Consider the following 12,389-nt stretch of genomic DNA (forward strand, 5'->3'; position numbering starts at 1 on the left):
GATGCCGTGTAGAGAAGCACTATCACCTCCTGCTTCTTGCACCTAAAGCTTCCACTGCTGCATCCAAAAACACATTCCCCTTTTCTGCAGCTGCATCACACTGCAGACTCATGTTGAGTCTGTGATCTACCGAGACTTGCAGATCCTTCTTCACAGTGCCACCATCCAGGCAGGTATCGTCCATGTTGTGTTTCTGTTTTTGATTATTCATCCCGGGGTGTATGTAGGACCTCACTGCATGAACACACTGGCTGAGCTCAGGGATTCATCAGGTGACCATGATGCAAATGGCTGGATAACTTCTTGTCACCTCCACTACTGTTCAGTGGTGTAACTAGGTGGGGAAGTAGAACAGCCGCCTCAGGTACCAACTTGGAAGGGAGAGTAGAAAAAAAAAAGCGGCTGTCACCACCATGGCTCACACAAATGGTGGTAGCAAGCTGGGTGCCCTGCCATGTTGTTACACCTCTGCCACAGTCCCTACATCAGAAGCAAAAACAGCATTCTGCAAAGAGCTGACTGTGGCATAGCTTTCAGGCCCACAACTAGAATGGATTCTTCTGTCACTTAGGGCTATTTTCAAGAGGGTGACATCAGAACCTAAATTGCCACTTTGGGCCCCTACGTCCATAACTTAAGGAACATCTGGCACACAAAAACCTCTGCCTAACATGGCAGGCACTATGGCTAGGTCCTAAATAAGTTTACACAGTCTAATGGCTCTCTTGCCCATCCAAGTAAGTGCCACTTTTGGCACTTACGCATAGCCCGTGATTCTATTTCCTTTGGCAAAATCAAAAGGATACCTGAGAAGACATCTGCAAAGAACATCACAAAGGGTCCTTGCACAGTTTAGCCTGAAAGCCTAAGAGTTATAGCACTCAAATAGGAAGTGGGAAACCTCTAGCCACCAAGACCTGATCTACATGTTACTGGGGAAAAAAGGGCTTAAGATTTGAATGCAGGACAGGGACACTTTCAGACTGGATTGTTCTTCTGGAGCCTTTGGGGATTTAAAAAAAGGCCGTAACATGGAAAAGAATTCCCCCCTTCTCCTCCATACTCAGAGGCATGTCCCCTTCCTCTGTCCCCTACCTGCTGTGGCCACTTTCCCTGCTGTCCCAGCAGCAGAAGAATCTTCAGAGCTGCTCCTGCCCATTCCAGATTAATTGTGCAAGGAGATGGGCTCATCTAGAGCGCCAACAGTGGCAGCTACTTCCCATCCCTGCTCTTGGGCATTGCAATGGAAGCCACCTCCTCACCATTACTGCTGCCACTGGTCCCATCTCTCTCAGCCTCTGTGCAGCCCAGCCGGAGCAGTCACGAGCAGATCTGAGGCTTCCCCCGACCTGGGACAGCGGGGAAAGAAGCAGCATCTGGGGAAGAAGGGGATGGGACGGATGTACCTCTGAGCCCAGAGGGGAAGCAGGGATGCTTACTTCCTTTGCGAATTTTAAAAAGTCCCTAGGGGCTCCTGCAGCACAGTCTGCCCACAATTATGGGTTGGGGGGAAGGCTGCGGACATGGGTGCGGCCACCCCAGCAGTGCAGGTGGCTGCTCCCATACTCCCCTTTGCCAAATCTTGGATCTGCCCCTGATGTTCACAGGGCTTCAGACAACCAGGACTGACTGAAATGATCAAGAAGGTTCCTTCCCTATGAGACTCCAAAATGCTGTCATCTGGTGTCCATCAGATACCTGGTGCCCTGAGAGACTGTGGGTGTGTAGTCCTTGGGGATGTTCTTCTTACAAATCCTGCACTGCTTGTGCTTCCAGTCCAAGATGCACTGTGTGTAGAAAATGTGCTCACAGGGCAACTGGGCTGGGTCGGTGATCTCCTGCTGGCAGCTTCTGCATTTGTCCACGTCTTTTCTGAAACACGTCACAAAGGAAAAGAACACTCAGGCTTGCTTTACACAAAGAGTTTGAGCCAGTTCTTGTTGGGGCAGAGATTTTTCTACTGTACATAGACGAGGCTGACGAGCCGCGTGGGTTCTCCCTCCGCCCACCCGTCTGTTGAGTTTTCCCAGCTTCTTCAGGTCCCAGGACAGAGTGAAACTCAATGAGATGGGAAGTGGGCTGTCAGGGACAGCACCTGGGGTCCTGGGCCGTGCTCCTGGTGGCTGCTTAGCAGGACAAACCTAGTTGTCAAGGGAGCACTACAATCCAAACTGAACCCATGTGACCCTATGTGTCATCTAAACAGATGAGCATCTCGTAGACACTTAAAGGCGAAATAGGATTTGGACCCAAATATCTACTTGTTGAAAAATGTACCCATACAGGTCTGTTTGCTTGACTTACCCAAAATACACTTTGACAGCATTGTTGCTGCATGTCTTCAGCACTTTTGTCACAATCTCAAAAATCTTCTCTGGTTTCAGATCTTCAGTTTTATACAGTAACTGGATCAAACAGAGCACAGCAAACATCATTACATTTTAGTCAAGCAACACATTAAAGCATTAAGCAGACAAAGTTCTTTGGGTAAATGTGATCTCTTTTATTACAAGAGCTCAATAGTTGGAAAAATTGTTCTTTGCAAGCTTTCCATCACAAACATCCTCCTTCAGGCACAGGGAGAGCCTGCTGGTGTTTTATGTTCTCCATGGTGGAATAGAAGCCGACATGCAAAATGCAGGTCTGTGAAAATGCAAATGCCTGGCAGTGAGGGTCAGAGGCGATGGGAAACAATAGGTGCGAGACAGGGGGAGGAAAAGGGGGAATGTTGACCTGGTGATAGAGGTTACTTGGGGTTATCAGATGTCAGGCAGGTAATAATGTGCCATAAATCCAATGTCTATATGTAGTCCATGATTTTTTGTATCCAGTACATACTTCACTTCATAAAACTACTGGATACAAAAAATCATAGCTGGGAAATGCACCCAGGCCACTGCTGCTTCCCCCAGCTCTTTGTCCCGCGGCTGCAGTGTGAGAGCAGCTTCCACCCAGAAGGGAGCTGCACTGGGACCGGGGAGCTAGAAGCTGCTTCCATGTTGATGCCACTTCTTTCCACTCCTTCCTCCCCACTATCCAGTCTGGTCCTGGTGTGGCTTTCCTCCAGCTGAAAGTTATATTTGCCCTATGTAGAAAGATCTGGGAGTCTTGGTAGATCACAGACTTGACATGAGCCTGCAGTGTGATGCAGCTACACACAAGAGGAATGAGGTTTTGAGATGCAGCCATAGAAGCAGTAGGTGCTAGATAGTGCCTCTCTACATGGCATTGGAGGTCAGACAGCCACTGACTGGGCATGATTTAGTCATAGCTATACTTACGTTCGACTATGGAGGGGACCGGAGAGAGATGGGTGAATCAAAGGACTGGATTCCTCCAAAACTTTGCCGGGGCTGAAGGGATGTACCGCCTAAATCCACCCAGCTCTGAACCACCAGCTAGGGACCATGTTGAAGCCTTACACTCCAGGAAGACAGACTACTTCACAACGGTCCTCTGTCTCATCGTGTAGTAGGTGGTCAATGAGCAGGTAGATGATGTTAGTGCTATTCCATCTGTGCCTGAAAAAAATGAAACTCCCTTACTTCCAATAACTGTGTCCTGTTTGAATAATAAATCCAAGGGAGTTCACTCTTGGGGAAACATCAGCTTTCCTCCAGCTCATGGAACAAAACCACCAGCCTGGGTGCAGTTTCTGACCCAGACAATAGGTCCTAAGGCTCACAGTCACATTGGGATAGGGTCTGACTGTGCTCACGAAATGATACAAGGGGAAACAAAAAGAGTCATAGTTTCATAGTTTCTAGGGTTGGAAGGGACCTAAGTAGATCATCTAGTCCGACCCCCTGCTATGGCAGGAAATAATAGTGGGGTCAAACGACCCCAGCAAGATGTTCATCCAACCTCCTCTTAAAAACCCCCAGGGTAGGAGCCTGCACCACTTCTCTTGGAAGTTGGTTCCAGACCCTAGCCGCCCTGACCGTGAAGATATATGATATCTAGCCTAAGCCTACCCTCTGCCAGCTTGTGACCATTATTCCTGGTCACTCCTGGCGGTGCTCAGGGAAACAGTGACTCCCCCAGTGGCTGCTGATCCCCCCTAACTAGTTTATAACAGGCCACAAGATCCCTCCTCAGCCTCCTCTTGCGGAGGTTGAACAGGTTCAGGTCATGTAGCCTCTCCTTGTAGGGCCTGCCCTGCTGTCCCCTGATCATGCGAGTGGCCTCCTCTGGACCCTCTCCATGCTGTCCACATCCCTCTTGAAGTGTGGCGCCCAGAACTGGATGCAGTACTCCAGCTGCGGCCTGACCAGTGCTGCATGGGGGGGGTCACCTCTTTGGACCTGCTTGAGATGCATCTGTGGATGCATGACAAGGTACGGTTGGCCTTCCTGACCGCGTCCCCACGCTGCCAGCCCATGTTCATCTTGGAGTCAACGATGACCCCCAGATCCCTTTCCGCCTCCGTGCTGACAAGAGAGGAGTTCCCCAACCTGTAGGTATGGTGCCGGTTGTTCCTCCCCAGGTGCATCACCTTGCACTTGTCTGTGTTGAATCCCATCCTATTCTCATCTGCCCACCCTTGTAGCCTGTCGAGGTCTGATTGTAGCCTGATGCTTCCTTCAAGTGTGCCCACATCCCCCCATATCTTAGTGTCATCAGCAAATTTGAACAGGGTGCTTTTTACCCCCTTGTCTAAGTCACCGATGAAGATGTTGAACAGTGCGGGCCCGAGGACCGAGCCCTGCGGGACCCCACTGCCCACATCCTTCCAGGTTAAGAAGGACCTGTCCACCACCACCGCTCTCTGGGTGCAGCCCACCAGCCAGTTGGCGACCCAACTGACTGTGTGGGCATCGACACCACAGTCCCCCAGTTTCTTAATGAGAACGGGGTGAGAGACAGTGTCAAAAGCCTTCCGGAAGTCCAGGAAGACTATATCCACTGCTACCCATGCATCTAATGATCTGGTGATCTGATCATAGAAGGCCACCAGGTTGGTCTGACAGGACCTGCGCCACTGATGAACCCGTGTTGGTTGCCCCTAAGCATGCAGTCCCAAGCTGGCCCCTCATGGATGTGCCCCAGCATAATTTTCTCAAACAGCTTGCCTAGGATTGAGGTAAGACTGACGGGCCTATAGTTTCCTGGGTCCTCCTTCCTCCCCTTTTTGAAGATAGGAACCACGTTGGCCCTCTTCAAAGTCCTTTGTGCTTTCCTCTCCCCAATGTGTAAAGGTAGTAAACATGCTGAAGGATTACTGCACAGGGCTTCTGACTTACTTGCTGTTGCTGGGTTGATAAAGCAAGCCCAGAATAAAGGGCAATGAAGAGACTGATAGTTGGAGCTTTATTCTCCACCCCGGCTGGTAAACCAGTCATCTAGCATACACATCTCATTCTGCAATATTTACAATGATGTTTCCAAATGTGAGGTTTGCATCAGCTGCACAGGCAGGCAGTCATGAGGAGGTGTCAATAAAAAAAGCCTGGTGCTCTGATCATGTGACTGTCCTTTGTCATTAATAGCCCCAGACCTTCACAGTTTGGGATCTTGTAGCATCATTTATAACCATGTAAAAAAATTCTCCGCTGCTACGTGAGGAGACAAGTCTCATCTCTCCTGGTAAAATAACAGGGTTCCACCCTTCCGTGGACCAGACAGTAGTAGGGGAAGACACAGAAAACACTAAGGATGCATCTTACAGGACATGCATCATAATTGGGAAGGCATCCATATATATAACAGAGAGAGGAAAGCACAGCCTATACACATACATACACACACAAACACAAAATATACTCTCTATATATGTATAGATGTATGTATATAAATATACACACGTGTGTGTGTATAGTGTATGTATATATATGTGGGGGGGGTGTATATATATACACAAATATACTGTATACACACACACATAAAAAATTATATGTATATATAATGTATAAAGCCAAAATCTAAAAATTTTCCAGTAACTAAATGTTTTGGTCAAAAATAGGAACTAAACTCAGGTCAAAAACTGACACCCTCCCACAAACCATTTGCTGAAAACCATTTAAAAAATAATCAGCTAAAAAATTGAATTTTAAGGAAAGCAGACAGTGTGCAAAACAATTTTTGTATCCCGGAAACCAAGTTTCCATTAAAAAACAAAGCATCAAAATATCAGTGTATTAATGGAGTATAGGTTGTAGCTGTGATGGTCTAAGGATATAGGCAGGCAAGGTTCTTTGGGTAAATCTGATATCTTTTATTAAACGAGCTCAAGTAGTTGGAAAAATTCTACTTTGCAAGCTTTCGGTTATAAATACCCTTTGTCGGGCTGAGGAAGCACCTGCATTTGGTGTATGCTCTTCTTGAATGTGTGTTAATGGAAAAGTGTATATGTTTACATCCTTTTGCAAACAAGAAATCAAACTGTGTATTCTTTCAAATACACGGACATACCTTTCAGCGTGGGTGAGTACTTACAGTATGCTACTCAATAGTTTCCCCTTTTCACTATACAGCCTTATTTGGTAATTGTTTGATGTGGCCCAATTCAGAGTGTGCTTAATGGACTTGACTCTTTTCAGCCATGCAAGGCAGGTGTCAAATGATACAAGAGTCTCCTTTGTGGGCTACAGTTGTCTCAGGATGATGTTCAGGGCATCCAGAGATACAAACTGAAATGACATGCAAGAAACATTTCAGAAATGACATTTTTGTTGCGAGGAAGAAGGGGACAGGGGCAAATCCAGTGGGGTGCAGTGGTGCAGCTGCACCCCCTTTCATTCCTTCTCCACCCAAAGTTTAAAACCAACTGCCTGACAGTGGCAGCAACATTTCTATTCTGGCAGCAGGGACAGTCAGTTGGCCTCATTATAATCTACCTGACTCTTTCTAAACTCTTCATTTAACAGAGGTAAATGGCCCTCCCTCCTTTTTAATGGTCTTGATGTTCAGCCAATCAAGCTAACCTTTTTTCTGCAAGTCTGATGTCTGGTAACTGCTCCTGGTAATCTAGCTTCTTTTTCACAGTTCTGCAGCCTGTTTTTATCTCTAGTTAAAAGCAATAAATCAGGTGCGAAAATGTTAATTTGGGTGAACATTAACTCAGGTGTGGAAATAACTGAGGGAGGTATGGATGCACTGTCAAGGAAAATGGACACACTCACTGGGCCCATCTACACAAGACATTTACTGCACAGTTGACAAATTAACTGCACAGTAAACATCTCAGCATCTACACATGCACCTGCATTAGAGTGCATAAAACTAATAAACTCCACAGCAAGGTAGCATGTGTAAGTACTACTTTGCTGCAGTTTTTTTGTGCATGCAACAGTGCACATGTAGATGCTGCATCGGCTAACTGGGGCACAGGGTGCTTTCGTATGGGCCTATCCGGCAGGTAGCCCCTGAGCTGAAGCGCCTTCATGCCTCAGCTAGCTGCTTTGCAGCATGTGAAGCCCAGCAGAGCAGCCTGGACTGGCAGGGGACCTTGGGGAACCCAGGGAGTCAGCTTGCCAGCCCAAGCTGCTCCACAGGGCTCCACCTGCTGTAGAGGGGCTAGCTGGGGCACAGGGTACTTCAGTGTGCCAGTTAGCCCTCCACTAAAGCACCCTGTGCCCCAGCTAGTCCCTCCACAGCACATGGAGCCCCGCTGGGGCAGCCCTGGATCCTCTACCAGCCTGGGCTGCTCCAACTGGGCTCCATGTGCAGTACTTGAATAAACTCCACAGCAATATGCTCCGGAGTTTTTTGCTCCCAGACACACATCTAAACATCATGCCCAGGAACAAAAAACTCTGGAGCAATAAATATTCATGTGTATGAATCTCACACGTAGACATTCCCATATATTTTCTCTTTATATGCTTTCTGGACCTGAAAAGCCTTGGAATTTGTATGTAAACATCCAGCCCTTCCAATGAGGGTTTAGTGAGTGGCTGAATGCACTGCCATTTTTCTACCCTTGATTCAATGATGCAGTCCCAGAAAAATAATTCCCAATGTCTGGGGGCAAACTGTTATGACTTCTTATTCCATGAACATGTTTGGGGTTTGTCCTGGGACAATGGACATGGACTTCTGAATGACTGCAGCTTGTTCTGAGAAAAATGCAATGTCTGTTTGTAGCCTCAGTGGCTGTCTGCCCTATAGTTCTTTGTGTGTGGTCACTCTGGTGTCCCCCATGCACAAAGCCCTTGGACATGTGCCCTGGGATGAGCTGGAGTGAGTTGCATGCATGGGAACCTTGCTGAACTATGCATTAGGACCTTGCTGTACTATATCCTTGTAGAGAGGCAGCAAAGGAGTAGACACCTGGACTCAGACCGTGGCCAGTCCCACATTCCCATGTCTCTGGCTTTTCTATCTGCTCAGGACAGATGAGTTTTCTCACAAAACACCAGAAAGTAACTCCTAGAATGGCTCCAGGTGGCAAGGCAGTAATAATCTGCCCAGCAGACCTAGGAACAAACATGTATGGCTACAGTGCCAATACAGAACTTAGTATACAGGGTGCAACATGCGTCTCCCCTGCCTTCTGGCCTCTCAAAAGTGGACTTTCCTGTATCATACCTGCATCCACCCAAGCCAAGATCTGTAAAAGTGGAGACAGACCTTCCAACAAACCAGGGTCTCCAGGAGGCACTAAGTTCTGGCCATTCAACACAGGCAACAAGGACTATTCCCACACCAGCTAAAGCAATAACCCCATTAATAGGAAGGCAGAAGCAGGCACCAGAGAACAATCACATCTCCCATACCAGTATATGGTACTCACACCTTCCAGGGCAAAGCAGTAAGTGTTTTCTCAGTGGAAAGGAGAGAAAGAAATCTTCCATTTATTAACTAATCTAGCTGCAGAGAGTGTAACCCAGTACAACAGAAAATATTTCCCCTCCTCTTCAGGACCTAGCTATCTCAGACCAAGTGTGTTACCTAAACTAGTTGTAAAGTCAGATCCAATTCCTTGAGAAAGCAATTAGACTTTTTATTGATATTGATGCTGTTGGATCAGGCCCTCTCCATGTTAGAAAACTGATTTGATTTTCCAGCCATAAACTCTACTGCCCAAGGGGTGGTACTGGTACCAAACTAACTCCTTTTCCTATCCCAAAGGGATGCACCCTCATGCAAACTGTGCAAGTAGACTGATATTACCTACTTACCCTTGTTAACCAGAGGCAGAGAATGAGCAAAAAGATGCCCCCCAAACTCCATTAGACATGGGCAACTGGTGCTGCCTTAGTCAAGGGGGGAACATGTCCCCCCCAGCCAATCCTGCCGACCGGGGGCGGAGGGGGTTCCCCAGAGGCCCATCCCGCTAACTGGGGTGGAGGTCCCCCCATGGCCAATCCCACTGACCAGGGCGGGGGTCCCCCCACGGCTGATTTCAAGACAGCCACTCCCGCCTGCCCCCTCCCCCCCATCACCTAAGCAGCAAGCATGGCCGGTCAGGGGTGCACCCCCTATGCGTCACCACTGCCATTAGACATGCATCAAATGAGTTATGGTTATGTGCTGGACCTCATCACAATCTGGACTAAGGAGAGGACCATCTCCACCACTGCCAAGGGCAACAGGCAGAACAAGGTGATCTATGAGTGGACTGCAGCTCAGATGGTAGCTTGCAAGCACCGTTGGGACTGGCTACAGGTCCAGACCAAAATTAAGTCTTTGAAGTCAAATTCTTAGGTAAAGACCATTGCCTTTTTTCTGGATTAAAATTGGTAGCACACTTCACTGGGGTACACTTCACTTGCCCACCCAAAAAAAAGGTGTACCCCAGATATCAAGTTCAGGAAACCCTAAGATGTAGTATACATGTTTCATGAAATGCAACAGCAATAATGAACCTAACTCAGTGGTTACTGCTGAGTAGAAATAGTAAATTTTATTTTCTTACCAGGTTTTGTCAATTGTCCTTGTAACTGGTGCAAAAAAACTCCACATAGATTTCATAGACATTAGGGCTGGAAGAGACCTCGGGAGATCATCGAGTCCATCTTGTGTGTTGCCCTAGGTCTGAGTTTGGGCTTGAGCCACTGGGGTCAGGGTCAGAGTCTCAGGGTCAGGGTTAGAGTCTGGCTGGAGGACAAGGCCAGAGAACAGATATTTTCTGGCAAGGATACCAGGAAGCCACTGAGAGACTGCTTCATCTCACCATGACTTTCTCTTTGATTGTTGTCATCACATTGATTTGGCTCCACATTGAATATTTCTGCTTACGAGACATTTATCAACTATTCATTTCATAGATTTCATAGATGGAGACAACTCTGATGATATCCTCGCTGATTCCAGGGGCAAAGACAACCCAGCACCCACTACTGGTAAGTCTTGCAACTCTGGAGCAAGGGAAAGGGTGGCTGGTGGTGTTTTCGAGAGCTGGGAATAGGGGTTGCCACATGGCTTGGGGGTGCCTCGGGGTTCTAGGTTCTGATGTCTCGTGTTTTGGGGGTGCCTTGGGAAGCTAGGCTAGGTACTGGGGTTGCATTTGTTGCTAACGCCCCTCTTCCCCTGGGATTAACCAAGAGAGTGAAGGCTTTTAGTCGCATCCTTTCTTGCCAGACCTCTAGTAGCAAACCAGAGTTGTGCACGTCAGAGGTGGCATTAAACCTTAATGCATGACTGCTCAAAGCTCATTCTGGCAGACAAACTCATTGGGTAGAGGTGATATGTTTTATTAGATCCACTAAATAGTTGCAAGCTTTTGGACACACACATCCTTTTTCAGGCAAAAAAAAGAATTGAAAATATTTCTACAAAAAAAAAAAAAAGCGAATATTTATGAGGAATTCTGGCGAGTTTAAAAGAAATACAGTTTTCCCCAGAAAATGTAACTCTATCACTCTTTTAAAAAGGCCAACAGTGCCCCATTAAAATCAGAGGTAGAGTTAACCATATCAAGAACTAAGGGAATTTCTGGAAAAGAGTTTTAAGTTAACTACATTTTTGGTAAAAAGTATCTGCTGGTCACGGAGGAATTGGAGGTAGAAATATTTTTTTCTTGAAGATACTAAGTGTCACAAAATGAGCAAACATGAAGCTTGTAATGGAAAATAGGAACGAATATTGTATATATAGATATAGATATTTTTGAATAAATGTGTTTTCTGAAAACTTGGTTCATTCATTCAATTCCATCATAACACTTAAAGCATTCTCTGCCAGGCCTTTAATAGATGCACAGGATTTAATGCTAGAAGGGAACCTTAGATGACACTTGGGACCTCCTCTATCACAAGCCAGAAAACTTCACCCTGTGATTCCTGCATCCAGTCCACAACTCTGCTTTGAGCTAGAGCAGATCTTTCAAAAAAGAGATGCCCAGACTCGCAAAGCTTAGCAAAATCCACCATATACCTTAGCAAGTTGCTTCAAGAGTTAATCAATTCTAGCATTAAAGTTGTGCACTTTCTTTCTTCTGAATTGTTACATGCTGGACGGGAACCACTCCAACCACATAATTATATTACACTGGACTTAGACCTACTGCTATCTTATGCCCAAACTGAGTTTCTCAAGCAATCCTGTTATCTGCAGGGCACTGCATTCTGCACCCCATTTTTGACCATAACTCTTGTTTTCGTGTGCTACTTATGCCCTTCCCTCTCACCATGTATTCAGTCAAGTACAGGTGGGAGGCTTTGCATTTCCAGACCAGGCCATCAGGGCTCTGGGTGTGTCGCAGGATGCACAACTCAATCAGCAACTGGTATAGACCCTTTGACACCTGGCAGGCAAAATGCAAAATTAATACAGTCAATCAACCTTCAAAGAGGAAATCTTCATCAGCATACAATCCAGGGCCACATCCTGCCCTGGTGTACCACAAGTACAAGGGAACTTTGAGGGAACTACACCATTTACCCTTCAGCTGTGCTAATACTACCCTAAAGAGCTGACAAATGCAAGCTTCAGTGCCATTGCAATTGTAGCCCACACTGCAAATGCAAAGATGTCTTCTGGTATCATGATAGAGTACCAGGTGCTAGAAATCTGCCCAGAAGTAAGTATTTCTGTGACTGAAATAATTTGGTGACCAAAATCTGGACTAGACTTCCCAAGGAGGTGATGCAGTCCCTAACTTTAGAAGTCCCCAAGAGGAGTCTGGACAGGCACCTTGCTGGGATCATTTGATCTCAGCAGTACTCAGGGGGATTGGACTCAATGATCTTTCAAGGTACCTTCCAACCCTTAATTTCTATGATTTCTATGATCTGATCTCTCTAACACGCTTGGGATTTCACTCATTTTCCAGTATACTAAACTCAATAACTTTTCTTTGATTACAGTAGCTTTCAGTAAAGTCTCTAGCCTGTATCTGAAAACATCTAAAGATGGAAAGCTGCATCACTTCACCTTGATGTTTCTTCCAACGGTTAATTAGCCTTACTGTAAAAATGTGCATCTTATTCCTAAACTGACTTGGT

General features: G+C 46.5%; 1 protein-coding gene across 1 annotated transcript in view; it reads right to left on the minus strand.

The window, feature by feature from the left end:
• The window catches only part of LOC149861912 (uncharacterized), a 115,669-nt gene that overhangs the window by 20,149 nt on the left and 83,131 nt on the right, over nucleotides 1-12,389 (minus strand). Inside the window, exons 33-38 of the mRNA XM_090054787.1 lie at nucleotides 11,573-11,689; nucleotides 6,436-6,629; nucleotides 3,282-3,521; nucleotides 2,305-2,405; nucleotides 1,699-1,872; nucleotides 131-371 (exon numbers count right to left, since the gene is read on the minus strand). The gene's annotated coding sequence lies outside the window, so the exon portion shown is untranslated. The remainder of the gene's footprint in view (nucleotides 1-130; nucleotides 372-1,698; nucleotides 1,873-2,304; nucleotides 2,406-3,281; nucleotides 3,522-6,435; nucleotides 6,630-11,572; nucleotides 11,690-12,389) is intronic.

This window comes from Crocodylus siamensis, chromosome 6 (assembly GCF_052110815.1).
Source record: "Crocodylus siamensis isolate JL-2025a chromosome 6, ASM5211081v1, whole genome shotgun sequence".
NCBI lineage: Eukaryota > Metazoa > Chordata > Crocodylia > Crocodylidae > Crocodylus > Crocodylus siamensis.